This window comes from Phyllobates terribilis, unplaced genomic scaffold, assembly GCF_046119375.1.
Source record: "Phyllobates terribilis strain yellow unplaced genomic scaffold, ASM4611937v1 Scaffold_8593__1_contigs__length_28483, whole genome shotgun sequence".
NCBI lineage: Eukaryota > Metazoa > Chordata > Amphibia > Anura > Dendrobatidae > Phyllobates > Phyllobates terribilis.
The window spans coordinates 1-12,750 of NW_027371333.1; the positions used below are offsets into that span (position 1 = coordinate 1).

A 12,750-nucleotide genomic window follows, 5' to 3' on the forward strand; every position below is an offset into this window, starting at 1 on the left:
AGTTGCTGAAGTTGAACCAAAATGAGCTTGTAATCTGGCTTCTGCAACTTTGAAGATGAAAAATCCAATGAGGAGAAGAAAAGCAGAGCCAAAGAGTCCATCCCAAAATCCGACAAACAAGCAAAATGAACAAAAAACATTGAATTCAATTCTTTCTGATTTTAGAAACTGCATTAAAGAAGGGGTGCACCGGTCCTGGAGATACTGCAATACCAGGTCAATGCGTGGAGTGGACAGAGCAAGCTCTTTTTCCATCTCCCTGTTCTAAAAATCCATTTAATATATGGTCCCCAGATAGGGGACGTATCCAGATATTAAACTGATAAGAACAGATACTACACTTGATCTTAGCCAAAGGCCGAGAAGCGATAACCAGAATTGGTTTCAAACTACGGAGCCACCCAAGGATCCTAAAAAGTCCATTTGTGGAGATGAGCTCCTGGACTCCCGTTAAGAAGACATGTTGTCAACCTCTAGATCCCTTACATGCCTGCACTTTTCGGCTTGCTGCTGCTGCAATCCACGCGTTTTAGATCTGCATAACTCCACCTCTTTAAACACAGCACCTTCACCCCCTGCTGTTCCCACCCGCCTCAACCACCGTTGGAAGGGAGGAGAACCAATTAAGCGGGGGGTGGGGTGGAACGAGCAGCTGTCTACCCTTAGCAGGAGGGCTCCTGATTACATACCTCTCCTGCTGCTGCTGCTGCTGGCTGTCCAGCAGCAGACTGAAGGTGGCTGCTGCTGTGCACAGTTATATAAAGGCTCAGAGCCTATTATGACACGCGCAGCCAGCGTTCCATTGCCACATTCCATCTACTGCAGGCAGGATACCTGGCTGGCTGAATGTCGCTGAGAAGCTCACAGAGACCGCCATAAGCAACAGTTTAACAGAATGCCACAGACTAATCAACCAAACTTTTTGGGTTGGGTTCTCTTTTATAGTCTGCAGGCATTAAATGAAAGAAGTCAGTGTTCCAGCAGAAGGAGACAACGTTTCAGAAAAGGCATTGTAGCAAACCAAAAAAGAAATTTTAAGCGCAGCAGTGTAACCAGCGCACATACCTGTTAGCTCGGGTGAGTTTAAAAGGCTGCTGTTGATAACAAGGGCATTTGCTAAATAGATGGTGTGTGTGCAACAATATACTGAAAGGTCAATTATATTGTGCAGCTTATCTCACCACCTGTAGTTATTTAGGTGAAAGCTCCAAAATGCTTGCCTAATATGTCTGTTTATCCAAAAGGAAGTAGAAAGGGAGAGCTAGAAAGATAGCATTGCATCACATTACATGGCAATGCAATGCACAGTTGCTGAAGTTGAACCAAAATGAGCTTGTAATCTGGCTTCTGCAACTTTGAAGATGAAAAATCCAATGAGGAGAAGAAAAGCAGAGCCAAAGAGTCCATCCCAAAATCCGACAAACAAGCAAAATGAACAAAAAACATTGAATTCAATTCTTTCTGATTTTAGAAACTGCATTAAAGAAGGGGTGCACCGGTCCTGGAGATACTGCAATACCAGGTCAATGCGTGGAGTGGACAGAGCAAGCTCTTTTTCCATCTCCCTGTTCTAAAAATCCATTTAATATATGGTCCCCAGATAGGGGACGTATCAGATATTAAACTGATAAGAACAGATACTACACTTGATCTTAGCCAAAAGGCCGAGAAGCGATAACCAGAATTGGTTTCAAACTACGGAGCCACCCAAGGATCCTAAAAAGTCCATTTGTGGAGATGAGCTCCTGGACTCCCGTTAAGAAGACATGTTGTCAACCTCTAGATCCCTTACATGCCTGCACTTTTCGGCTTGCTGCTGCTGCAATCCACGCGTTTTAGATCTGCATAACTCCACCTCTTTAAACACAGCACCTTCACCCCCTGCTGTTCCCACCCGCCTCAACACCGTTGGAAGGGAGGAGAACCAATTAAGGCGGGGGGTGGGGTGGAACGAGCAGCTGTCTACCCTTAGCAGGAGGGCTCCTGATTACATACCTCTCCTGCTGCTGCTGCTGCTGGCTGTCCAGCAGCAGACTGAAGGTGGCTGCTGCTGTGCACAGTTATATAAAGGCTCAGAGCCTATTATGACACGCGCAGCCAGCGTTCCATTGCCACATTCCATCTACTGCAGGCAGGATACCTGGCTGGCTGAATGTCGCTGAGAAGCTCACAGAGACCGCCATAAGCAACAGTTTAACAGAATGCCACAGACTAATCAACCAAACTTTTTGGGTTGGGTTCTCTTTTATAGTCTGCAGGCATTAAATGAAAGAAGTCAGTGTTCCAGCAGAAGGAGACAACGTTTCAGAAAAGGCATTGTAGCAAACCAAAAAAGAAATTTTAAGCGCAGCAGTGTAACCAGCGCACATACCTGTTAGCTCGGGTGAGTTTAAAAGGCTGCTGTTGATAACAAGGGCATTTGCTAAATAGATGGTGTGTGTGCAACAATATACTGAAAGGTCAATTATATTGTGCAGCTTATCTCACCACCTGTAGTTATTTAGGTGAAAGCTCCAAAATGCTTGCCTAATATGTCTGTTTATCCAAAAGGAAGTAGAAAGGGAGAGCTAGAAAGATAGCATTGCATCACATTACATGGCAATGCAATGCACAGTTGCTGAAGTTGAACCAAAATGAGCTTGTAATCTGGCTTCTGCAACTTTGAAGATGAAAAATCCAATGAGGAGAAGAAAAGCAGAGCCAAAGAGTCCATCCCAAAATCCGACAAACAAGCAAAATGAACAAAAAACATTGAATTCAATTCTTTCTGATTTTAGAAACTGCATTAAAGAAGGGGTGCACCGGTCCTGGAGATACTGCAATACCAGGTCAATGCGTGGAGTGGACAGAGCAAGCTCTTTTTCCATCTCCCTGTTCTAAAAATCCATTTAATATATGGTCCCCAGATAGGGGACGTATCAGATATTAAACTGATAAGAACAGATACTACACTTGATCTTAGCCAAAAGGCCGAGAAGCGATAACCAGAATTGGTTTCAAACTACGGAGCCACCCAAGGATCCTAAAAAGTCCATTTGTGGAGATGAGCTCCTGGACTCCCGTTAAGAAGACATGTTGTCAACCTCTAGATCCCTTACATGCCTGCACTTTTCGGCTTGCTGCTGCTGCAATCCACGCGTTTTAGATCTGCATAACTCCACCTCTTTAAACACAGCACCTTCACCCCCTGCTGTTCCCACCCGCCTCAACACCGTTGGAAGGGAGGAGAACCAATTAAGGCGGGGGGTGGGGTGGAACGAGCAGCTGTCTACCCTTAGCAGGAGGGCTCCTGATTACATACCTCTCCTGCTGCTGCTGCTGCTGGCTGTCCAGCAGCAGACTGAAGGTGGCTGCTGCTGTGCACAGTTATATAAAGGCTCAGAGCCTATTATGACACGCGCAGCCAGCGTTCCATTGCCACATTCCATCTACTGCAGGCAGGATACCTGGCTGGCTGAATGTCGCTGAGAAGCTCACAGAGACCGCCATAAGCAACAGTTTAACAGAATGCCACAGACTAATCAACCAAACTTTTTGGGTTGGGTTCTCTTTTATAGTCTGCAGGCATTAAATGAAAGAAGTCAGTGTTCCAGCAGAAGGAGACAACGTTTCAGAAAAGGCATTGTAGCAAACCAAAAAAGAAATTTTAAGCGCAGCAGTGTAACCAGCGCACATACCTGTTAGCTCGGGTGAGTTTAAAAGGCTGCTGTTGATAACAAGGGCATTTGCTAAATAGATGGTGTGTGTGCAACAATATACTGAAAGGTCAATTATATTGTGCAGCTTATCTCACCACCTGTAGTTATTTAGGTGAAAGCTCCAAAATGCTTGCCTAATATGTCTGTTTATCCAAAAGGAAGTAGAAAGGGAGAGCTAGAAAGATAGCATTGCATCACATTACATGGCAATGCAATGCACAGTTGCTGAAGTTGAACCAAAATGAGCTTGTAATCTGGCTTCTGCAACTTTGAAGATGAAAAATCCAATGAGGAGAAGAAAAGCAGAGCCAAAGAGTCCATCCCAAAATCCGACAAACAAGCAAAATGAACAAAAAACATTGAATTCAATTCTTTCTGATTTTAGAAACTGCATTAAAGAAGGGGTGCACCGGTCCTGGAGATACTGCAATACCAGGTCAATGCGTGGAGTGGACAGAGCAAGCTCTTTTTCCATCTCCCTGTTCTAAAAATCCATTTAATATATGGTCCCCAGATAGGGGACGTATCAGATATTAAACTGATAAGAACAGATACTACACTTGATCTTAGCCAAAAGGCCGAGAAGCGATAACCAGAATTGGTTTCAAACTACGGAGCCACCCAAGGATCCTAAAAAGTCCATTTGTGGAGATGAGCTCCTGGACTCCCGTTAAGAAGACATGTTGTCAACCTCTAGATCCCTTACATGCCTGCACTTTTCGGCTTGCTGCTGCTGCAATCCACGCGTTTTAGATCTGCATAACTCCACCTCTTTAAACACAGCACCTTCACCCCCTGCTGTTCCCACCCGCCTCAACACCGTTGGAAGGGAGGAGAACCAATTAAGGCGGGGGGTGGGGTGGAACGAGCAGCTGTCTACCCTTAGCAGGAGGGCTCCTGATTACATACCTCTCCTGCTGCTGCTGCTGCTGGCTGTCCAGCAGCAGACTGAAGGTGGCTGCTGCTGTGCACAGTTATATAAAGGCTCAGAGCCTATTATGACACGCGCAGCCAGCGTTCCATTGCCACATTCCATCTACTGCAGGCAGGATACCTGGCTGGCTGAATGTCGCTGAGAAGCTCACAGAGACCGCCATAAGCAACAGTTTAACAGAATGCCACAGACTAATCAACCAAACTTTTTGGGTTGGGTTCTCTTTTATAGTCTGCAGGCATTAAATGAAAGAAGTCAGTGTTCCAGCAGAAGGAGACAACGTTTCAGAAAAGGCATTGTAGCAAACCAAAAAAGAAATTTTAAGCGCAGCAGTGTAACCAGCGCACATACCTGTTAGCTCGGGTGAGTTTAAAAGGCTGCTGTTGATAACAAGGGCATTTGCTAAATAGATGGTGTGTGTGCAACAATATACTGAAAGGTCAATTATATTGTGCAGCTTATCTCACCACCTGTAGTTATTTAGGTGAAAGCTCCAAAATGCTTGCCTAATATGTCTGTTTATCCAAAAGGAAGTAGAAAGGGAGAGCTAGAAAGATAGCATTGCATCACATTACATGGCAATGCAATGCACAGTTGCTGAAGTTGAACCAAAATGAGCTTGTAATCTGGCTTCTGCAACTTTGAAGATGAAAAATCCAATGAGGAGAAGAAAAGCAGAGCCAAAGAGTCCATCCCAAAATCCGACAAACAAGCAAAATGAACAAAAAACATTGAATTCAATTCTTTCTGATTTTAGAAACTGCATTAAAGAAGGGGTGCACCGGTCCTGGAGATACTGCAATACCAGGTCAATGCGTGGAGTGGACAGAGCAAGCTCTTTTTCCATCTCCCTGTTCTAAAAATCCATTTAATATATGGTCCCCAGATAGGGGACGTATCAGATATTAAACTGATAAGAACAGATACTACACTTGATCTTAGCCAAAAGGCCGAGAAGCGATAACCAGAATTGGTTTCAAACTACGGAGCCACCCAAGGATCCTAAAAAGTCCATTTGTGGAGATGAGCTCCTGGACTCCCGTTAAGAAGACATGTTGTCAACCTCTAGATCCCTTACATGCCTGCACTTTTCGGCTTGCTGCTGCTGCAATCCACGCGTTTTAGATCTGCATAACTCCACCTCTTTAAACACAGCACCTTCACCCCCTGCTGTTCCCACCCGCCTCAACACCGTTGGAAGGGAGGAGAACCAATTAAGGCGGGGGGTGGGGTGGAACGAGCAGCTGTCTACCCTTAGCAGGAGGGCTCCTGATTACATACCTCTCCTGCTGCTGCTGCTGCTGGCTGTCCAGCAGCAGACTGAAGGTGGCTGCTGCTGTGCACAGTTATATAAAGGCTCAGAGCCTATTATGACACGCGCAGCCAGCGTTCCATTGCCACATTCCATCTACTGCAGGCAGGATACCTGGCTGGCTGAATGTCGCTGAGAAGCTCACAGAGACCGCCATAAGCAACAGTTTAACAGAATGCCACAGACTAATCAACCAAACTTTTTGGGTTGGGTTCTCTTTTATAGTCTGCAGGCATTAAATGAAAGAAGTCAGTGTTCCAGCAGAAGGAGACAACGTTTCAGAAAAGGCATTGTAGCAAACCAAAAAAGAAATTTTAAGCGCAGCAGTGTAACCAGCGCACATACCTGTTAGCTCGGGTGAGTTTAAAAGGCTGCTGTTGATAACAAGGGCATTTGCTAAATAGATGGTGTGTGTGCAACAATATACTGAAAGGTCAATTATATTGTGCAGCTTATCTCACCACCTGTAGTTATTTAGGTGAAAGCTCCAAAATGCTTGCCTAATATGTCTGTTTATCCAAAAGGAAGTAGAAAGGGAGAGCTAGAAAGATAGCATTGCATCACATTACATGGCAATGCAATGCACAGTTGCTGAAGTTGAACCAAAATGAGCTTGTAATCTGGCTTCTGCAACTTTGAAGATGAAAAATCCAATGAGGAGAAGAAAAGCAGAGCCAAAGAGTCCATCCCAAAATCCGACAAACAAGCAAAATGAACAAAAAACATTGAATTCAATTCTTTCTGATTTTAGAAACTGCATTAAAGAAGGGGTGCACCGGTCCTGGAGATACTGCAATACCAGGTCAATGCGTGGAGTGGACAGAGCAAGCTCTTTTTCCATCTCCCTGTTCTAAAAATCCATTTAATATATGGTCCCCAGATAGGGGACGTATCAGATATTAAACTGATAAGAACAGATACTACACTTGATCTTAGCCAAAAGGCCGAGAAGCGATAACCAGAATTGGTTTCAAACTACGGAGCCACCCAAGGATCCTAAAAAGTCCATTTGTGGAGATGAGCTCCTGGACTCCCGTTAAGAAGACATGTTGTCAACCTCTAGATCCCTTACATGCCTGCACTTTTCGGCTTGCTGCTGCTGCAATCCACGCGTTTTAGATCTGCATAACTCCACCTCTTTAAACACAGCACCTTCACCCCCTGCTGTTCCCACCCGCCTCAACACCGTTGGAAGGGAGGAGAACCAATTAAGGCGGGGGGTGGGGTGGAACGAGCAGCTGTCTACCCTTAGCAGGAGGGCTCCTGATTACATACCTCTCCTGCTGCTGCTGCTGCTGGCTGTCCAGCAGCAGACTGAAGGTGGCTGCTGCTGTGCACAGTTATATAAAGGCTCAGAGCCTATTATGACACGCGCAGCCAGCGTTCCATTGCCACATTCCATCTACTGCAGGCAGGATACCTGGCTGGCTGAATGTCGCTGAGAAGCTCACAGAGACCGCCATAAGCAACAGTTTAACAGAATGCCACAGACTAATCAACCAAACTTTTTGGGTTGGGTTCTCTTTTATAGTCTGCAGGCATTAAATGAAAGAAGTCAGTGTTCCAGCAGAAGGAGACAACGTTTCAGAAAAGGCATTGTAGCAAACCAAAAAAGAAATTTTAAGCGCAGCAGTGTAACCAGCGCACATACCTGTTAGCTCGGGTGAGTTTAAAAGGCTGCTGTTGATAACAAGGGCATTTGCTAAATAGATGGTGTGTGTGCAACAATATACTGAAAGGTCAATTATATTGTGCAGCTTATCTCACCACCTGTAGTTATTTAGGTGAAAGCTCCAAAATGCTTGCCTAATATGTCTGTTTATCCAAAAGGAAGTAGAAAGGGAGAGCTAGAAAGATAGCATTGCATCACATTACATGGCAATGCAATGCACAGTTGCTGAAGTTGAACCAAAATGAGCTTGTAATCTGGCTTCTGCAACTTTGAAGATGAAAAATCCAATGAGGAGAAGAAAAGCAGAGCCAAAGAGTCCATCCCAAAATCCGACAAACAAGCAAAATGAACAAAAAACATTGAATTCAATTCTTTCTGATTTTAGAAACTGCATTAAAGAAGGGGTGCACCGGTCCTGGAGATACTGCAATACCAGGTCAATGCGTGGAGTGGACAGAGCAAGCTCTTTTTCCATCTCCCTGTTCTAAAAATCCATTTAATATATGGTCCCCAGATAGGGGACGTATCAGATATTAAACTGATAAGAACAGATACTACACTTGATCTTAGCCAAAAGGCCGAGAAGCGATAACCAGAATTGGTTTCAAACTACGGAGCCACCCAAGGATCCTAAAAAGTCCATTTGTGGAGATGAGCTCCTGGACTCCCGTTAAGAAGACATGTTGTCAACCTCTAGATCCCTTACATGCCTGCACTTTTCGGCTTGCTGCTGCTGCAATCCACGCGTTTTAGATCTGCATAACTCCACCTCTTTAAACACAGCACCTTCACCCCCTGCTGTTCCCACCCGCCTCAACACCGTTGGAAGGGAGGAGAACCAATTAAGGCGGGGGGTGGGGTGGAACGAGCAGCTGTCTACCCTTAGCAGGAGGGCTCCTGATTACATACCTCTCCTGCTGCTGCTGCTGCTGGCTGTCCAGCAGCAGACTGAAGGTGGCTGCTGCTGTGCACAGTTATATAAAGGCTCAGAGCCTATTATGACACGCGCAGCCAGCGTTCCATTGCCACATTCCATCTACTGCAGGCAGGATACCTGGCTGGCTGAATGTCGCTGAGAAGCTCACAGAGACCGCCATAAGCAACAGTTTAACAGAATGCCACAGACTAATCAACCAAACTTTTTGGGTTGGGTTCTCTTTTATAGTCTGCAGGCATTAAATGAAAGAAGTCAGTGTTCCAGCAGAAGGAGACAACGTTTCAGAAAAGGCATTGTAGCAAACCAAAAAAGAAATTTTAAGCGCAGCAGTGTAACCAGCGCACATACCTGTTAGCTCGGGTGAGTTTAAAAGGCTGCTGTTGATAACAAGGGCATTTGCTAAATAGATGGTGTGTGTGCAACAATATACTGAAAGGTCAATTATATTGTGCAGCTTATCTCACCACCTGTAGTTATTTAGGTGAAAGCTCCAAAATGCTTGCCTAATATGTCTGTTTATCCAAAAGGAAGTAGAAAGGGAGAGCTAGAAAGATAGCATTGCATCACATTACATGGCAATGCAATGCACAGTTGCTGAAGTTGAACCAAAATGAGCTTGTAATCTGGCTTCTGCAACTTTGAAGATGAAAAATCCAATGAGGAGAAGAAAAGCAGAGCCAAAGAGTCCATCCCAAAATCCGACAAACAAGCAAAATGAACAAAAAACATTGAATTCAATTCTTTCTGATTTTAGAAACTGCATTAAAGAAGGGGTGCACCGGTCCTGGAGATACTGCAATACCAGGTCAATGCGTGGAGTGGACAGAGCAAGCTCTTTTTCCATCTCCCTGTTCTAAAAATCCATTTAATATATGGTCCCCAGATAGGGGACGTATCAGATATTAAACTGATAAGAACAGATACTACACTTGATCTTAGCCAAAAGGCCGAGAAGCGATAACCAGAATTGGTTTCAAACTACGGAGCCACCCAAGGATCCTAAAAAGTCCATTTGTGGAGATGAGCTCCTGGACTCCCGTTAAGAAGACATGTTGTCAACCTCTAGATCCCTTACATGCCTGCACTTTTCGGCTTGCTGCTGCTGCAATCCACGCGTTTTAGATCTGCATAACTCCACCTCTTTAAACACAGCACCTTCACCCCCTGCTGTTCCCACCCGCCTCAACACCGTTGGAAGGGAGGAGAACCAATTAAGGCGGGGGGTGGGGTGGAACGAGCAGCTGTCTACCCTTAGCAGGAGGGCTCCTGATTACATACCTCTCCTGCTGCTGCTGCTGCTGGCTGTCCAGCAGCAGACTGAAGGTGGCTGCTGCTGTGCACAGTTATATAAAGGCTCAGAGCCTATTATGACACGCGCAGCCAGCGTTCCATTGCCACATTCCATCTACTGCAGGCAGGATACCTGGCTGGCTGAATGTCGCTGAGAAGCTCACAGAGACCGCCATAAGCAACAGTTTAACAGAATGCCACAGACTAATCAACCAAACTTTTTGGGTTGGGTTCTCTTTTATAGTCTGCAGGCATTAAATGAAAGAAGTCAGTGTTCCAGCAGAAGGAGACAACGTTTCAGAAAAGGCATTGTAGCAAACCAAAAAAGAAATTTTAAGCGCAGCAGTGTAACCAGCGCACATACCTGTTAGCTCGGGTGAGTTTAAAAGGCTGCTGTTGATAACAAGGGCATTTGCTAAATAGATGGTGTGTGTGCAACAATATACTGAAAGGTCAATTATATTGTGCAGCTTATCTCACCACCTGTAGTTATTTAGGTGAAAGCTCCAAAATGCTTGCCTAATATGTCTGTTTATCCAAAAGGAAGTAGAAAGGGAGAGCTAGAAAGATAGCATTGCATCACATTACATGGCAATGCAATGCACAGTTGCTGAAGTTGAACCAAAATGAGCTTGTAATCTGGCTTCTGCAACTTTGAAGATGAAAAATCCAATGAGGAGAAGAAAAGCAGAGCCAAAGAGTCCATCCCAAAATCCGACAAACAAGCAAAATGAACAAAAAACATTGAATTCAATTCTTTCTGATTTTAGAAACTGCATTAAAGAAGGGGTGCACCGGTCCTGGAGATACTGCAATACCAGGTCAATGCGTGGAGTGGACAGAGCAAGCTCTTTTTCCATCTCCCTGTTCTAAAAATCCATTTAATATATGGTCCCCAGATAGGGGACGTATCAGATATTAAACTGATAAGAACAGATACTACACTTGATCTTAGCCAAAAGGCCGAGAAGCGATAACCAGAATTGGTTTCAAACTACGGAGCCACCCAAGGATCCTAAAAAGTCCATTTGTGGAGATGAGCTCCTGGACTCCCGTTAAGAAGACATGTTGTCAACCTCTAGATCCCTTACATGCCTGCACTTTTCGGCTTGCTGCTGCTGCAATCCACGCGTTTTAGATCTGCATAACTCCACCTCTTTAAACACAGCACCTTCACCCCCTGCTGTTCCCACCCGCCTCAACACCGTTGGAAGGGAGGAGAACCAATTAAGGCGGGGGGTGGGGTGGAACGAGCAGCTGTCTACCCTTAGCAGGAGGGCTCCTGATTACATACCTCTCCTGCTGCTGCTGCTGCTGGCTGTCCAGCAGCAGACTGAAGGTGGCTGCTGCTGTGCACAGTTATATAAAGGCTCAGAGCCTATTATGACACGCGCAGCCAGCGTTCCATTGCCACATTCCATCTACTGCAGGCAGGATACCTGGCTGGCTGAATGTCGCTGAGAAGCTCACAGAGACCGCCATAAGCAACAGTTTAACAGAATGCCACAGACTAATCAACCAAACTTTTTGGGTTGGGTTCTCTTTTATAGTCTGCAGGCATTAAATGAAAGAAGTCAGTGTTCCAGCAGAAGGAGACAACGTTTCAGAAAAGGCATTGTAGCAAACCAAAAAAGAAATTTTAAGCGCAGCAGTGTAACCAGCGCACATACCTGTTAGCTCGGGTGAGTTTAAAAGGCTGCTGTTGATAACAAGGGCATTTGCTAAATAGATGGTGTGTGTGCAACAATATACTGAAAGGTCAATTATATTGTGCAGCTTATCTCACCACCTGTAGTTATTTAGGTGAAAGCTCCAAAATGCTTGCCTAATATGTCTGTTTATCCAAAAGGAAGTAGAAAGGGAGAGCTAGAAAGATAGCATTGCATCACATTACATGGCAATGCAATGCACAGTTGCTGAAGTTGAACCAAAATGAGCTTGTAATCTGGCTTCTGCAACTTTGAAGATGAAAAATCCAATGAGGAGAAGAAAAGCAGAGCCAAAGAGTCCATCCCAAAATCCGACAAACAAGCAAAATGAACAAAAAACATTGAATTCAATTCTTTCTGATTTTAGAAACTGCATTAAAGAAGGGGTGCACCGGTCCTGGAGATACTGCAATACCAGGTCAATGCGTGGAGTGGACAGAGCAAGCTCTTTTTCCATCTCCCTGTTCTAAAAATCCATTTAATATATGGTCCCCAGATAGGGGACGTATCAGATATTAAACTGATAAGAACAGATACTACACTTGATCTTAGCCAAAAGGCCGAGAAGCGATAACCAGAATTGGTTTCAAACTACGGAGCCACCCAAGGATCCTAAAAAGTCCATTTGTGGAGATGAGCTCCTGGACTCCCGTTAAGAAGACATGTTGTCAACCTCTAGATCCCTTACATGCCTGCACTTTTCGGCTTGCTGCTGCTGCAATCCACGCGTTTTAGATCTGCATAACTCCACCTCTTTAAACACAGCACCTTCACCCCCTGCTGTTCCCACCCGCCTCAACACCGTTGGAAGGGAGGAGAACCAATTAAGGCGGGGGGTGGGGTGGAACGAGCAGCTGTCTACCCTTAGCAGGAGGGCTCCTGATTACATACCTCTCCTGCTGCTGCTGCTGCTGGCTGTCCAGCAGCAGACTGAAGGTGGCTGCTGCTGTGCACAGTTATATAAAGGCTCAGAGCCTATTATGACACGCGCAGCCAGCGTTCCATTGCCACATTCCATCTACTGCAGGCAGGATACCTGGCTGGCTGAATGTCGCTGAGAAGCTCACAGAGACCGCCATAAGCAACAGTTTAACAGAATGCCACAGACTAATCAACCAAACTTTTTGGGTTGGGTTCTCTTTTATAGTCTGCAGGCATTAAATGAAAGAAGTCAGTGTTCCAGCAGAAGGAGACAACG

General features: G+C 45.2%; 10 non-coding genes across 10 annotated transcripts; all 10 read right to left on the bottom strand.

The window, feature by feature from the left end:
- Positions 1 to 179: 179 nt before the first annotated feature.
- Positions 180 to 370, bottom strand: LOC141252294 (U2 spliceosomal RNA). The gene has a single exon (XR_012313729.1). It is a non-coding gene; the product is annotated as a U2 spliceosomal RNA (small nuclear RNA).
- Positions 371 to 1,485: 1,115 nt separating this feature from the next.
- Positions 1,486 to 1,676, bottom strand: LOC141252277 (U2 spliceosomal RNA). Its single transcript, XR_012313713.1, has one exon. It is a non-coding gene; the product is annotated as a U2 spliceosomal RNA (small nuclear RNA).
- A 1,115-nt stretch (positions 1,677 to 2,791) lies between these two features.
- On the bottom strand, positions 2,792 to 2,982 carry LOC141252288 (U2 spliceosomal RNA). The gene has a single exon (XR_012313724.1). It is a non-coding gene; the product is annotated as a U2 spliceosomal RNA (small nuclear RNA).
- Positions 2,983 to 4,097: 1,115 nt separating this feature from the next.
- LOC141252297 (U2 spliceosomal RNA) lies at positions 4,098 to 4,288 on the bottom strand. The gene has a single exon (XR_012313732.1). It is a non-coding gene; the product is annotated as a U2 spliceosomal RNA (small nuclear RNA).
- A 1,115-nt stretch (positions 4,289 to 5,403) lies between these two features.
- Positions 5,404 to 5,594, bottom strand: LOC141252298 (U2 spliceosomal RNA). The gene has a single exon (XR_012313733.1). It is a non-coding gene; the product is annotated as a U2 spliceosomal RNA (small nuclear RNA).
- Positions 5,595 to 6,709: 1,115 nt separating this feature from the next.
- On the bottom strand, positions 6,710 to 6,900 carry LOC141252299 (U2 spliceosomal RNA). Its single transcript, XR_012313734.1, has one exon. It is a non-coding gene; the product is annotated as a U2 spliceosomal RNA (small nuclear RNA).
- Positions 6,901 to 8,015: 1,115 nt separating this feature from the next.
- On the bottom strand, positions 8,016 to 8,206 carry LOC141252278 (U2 spliceosomal RNA). Its single transcript, XR_012313714.1, has one exon. It is a non-coding gene; the product is annotated as a U2 spliceosomal RNA (small nuclear RNA).
- Positions 8,207 to 9,321: 1,115 nt separating this feature from the next.
- LOC141252279 (U2 spliceosomal RNA) lies at positions 9,322 to 9,512 on the bottom strand. The gene has a single exon (XR_012313715.1). It is a non-coding gene; the product is annotated as a U2 spliceosomal RNA (small nuclear RNA).
- Positions 9,513 to 10,627: 1,115 nt separating this feature from the next.
- On the bottom strand, positions 10,628 to 10,818 carry LOC141252280 (U2 spliceosomal RNA). The gene has a single exon (XR_012313716.1). It is a non-coding gene; the product is annotated as a U2 spliceosomal RNA (small nuclear RNA).
- Positions 10,819 to 11,933: 1,115 nt separating this feature from the next.
- On the bottom strand, positions 11,934 to 12,124 carry LOC141252281 (U2 spliceosomal RNA). Its single transcript, XR_012313717.1, has one exon. It is a non-coding gene; the product is annotated as a U2 spliceosomal RNA (small nuclear RNA).
- Positions 12,125 to 12,750: the final 626 nt, after the last annotated feature.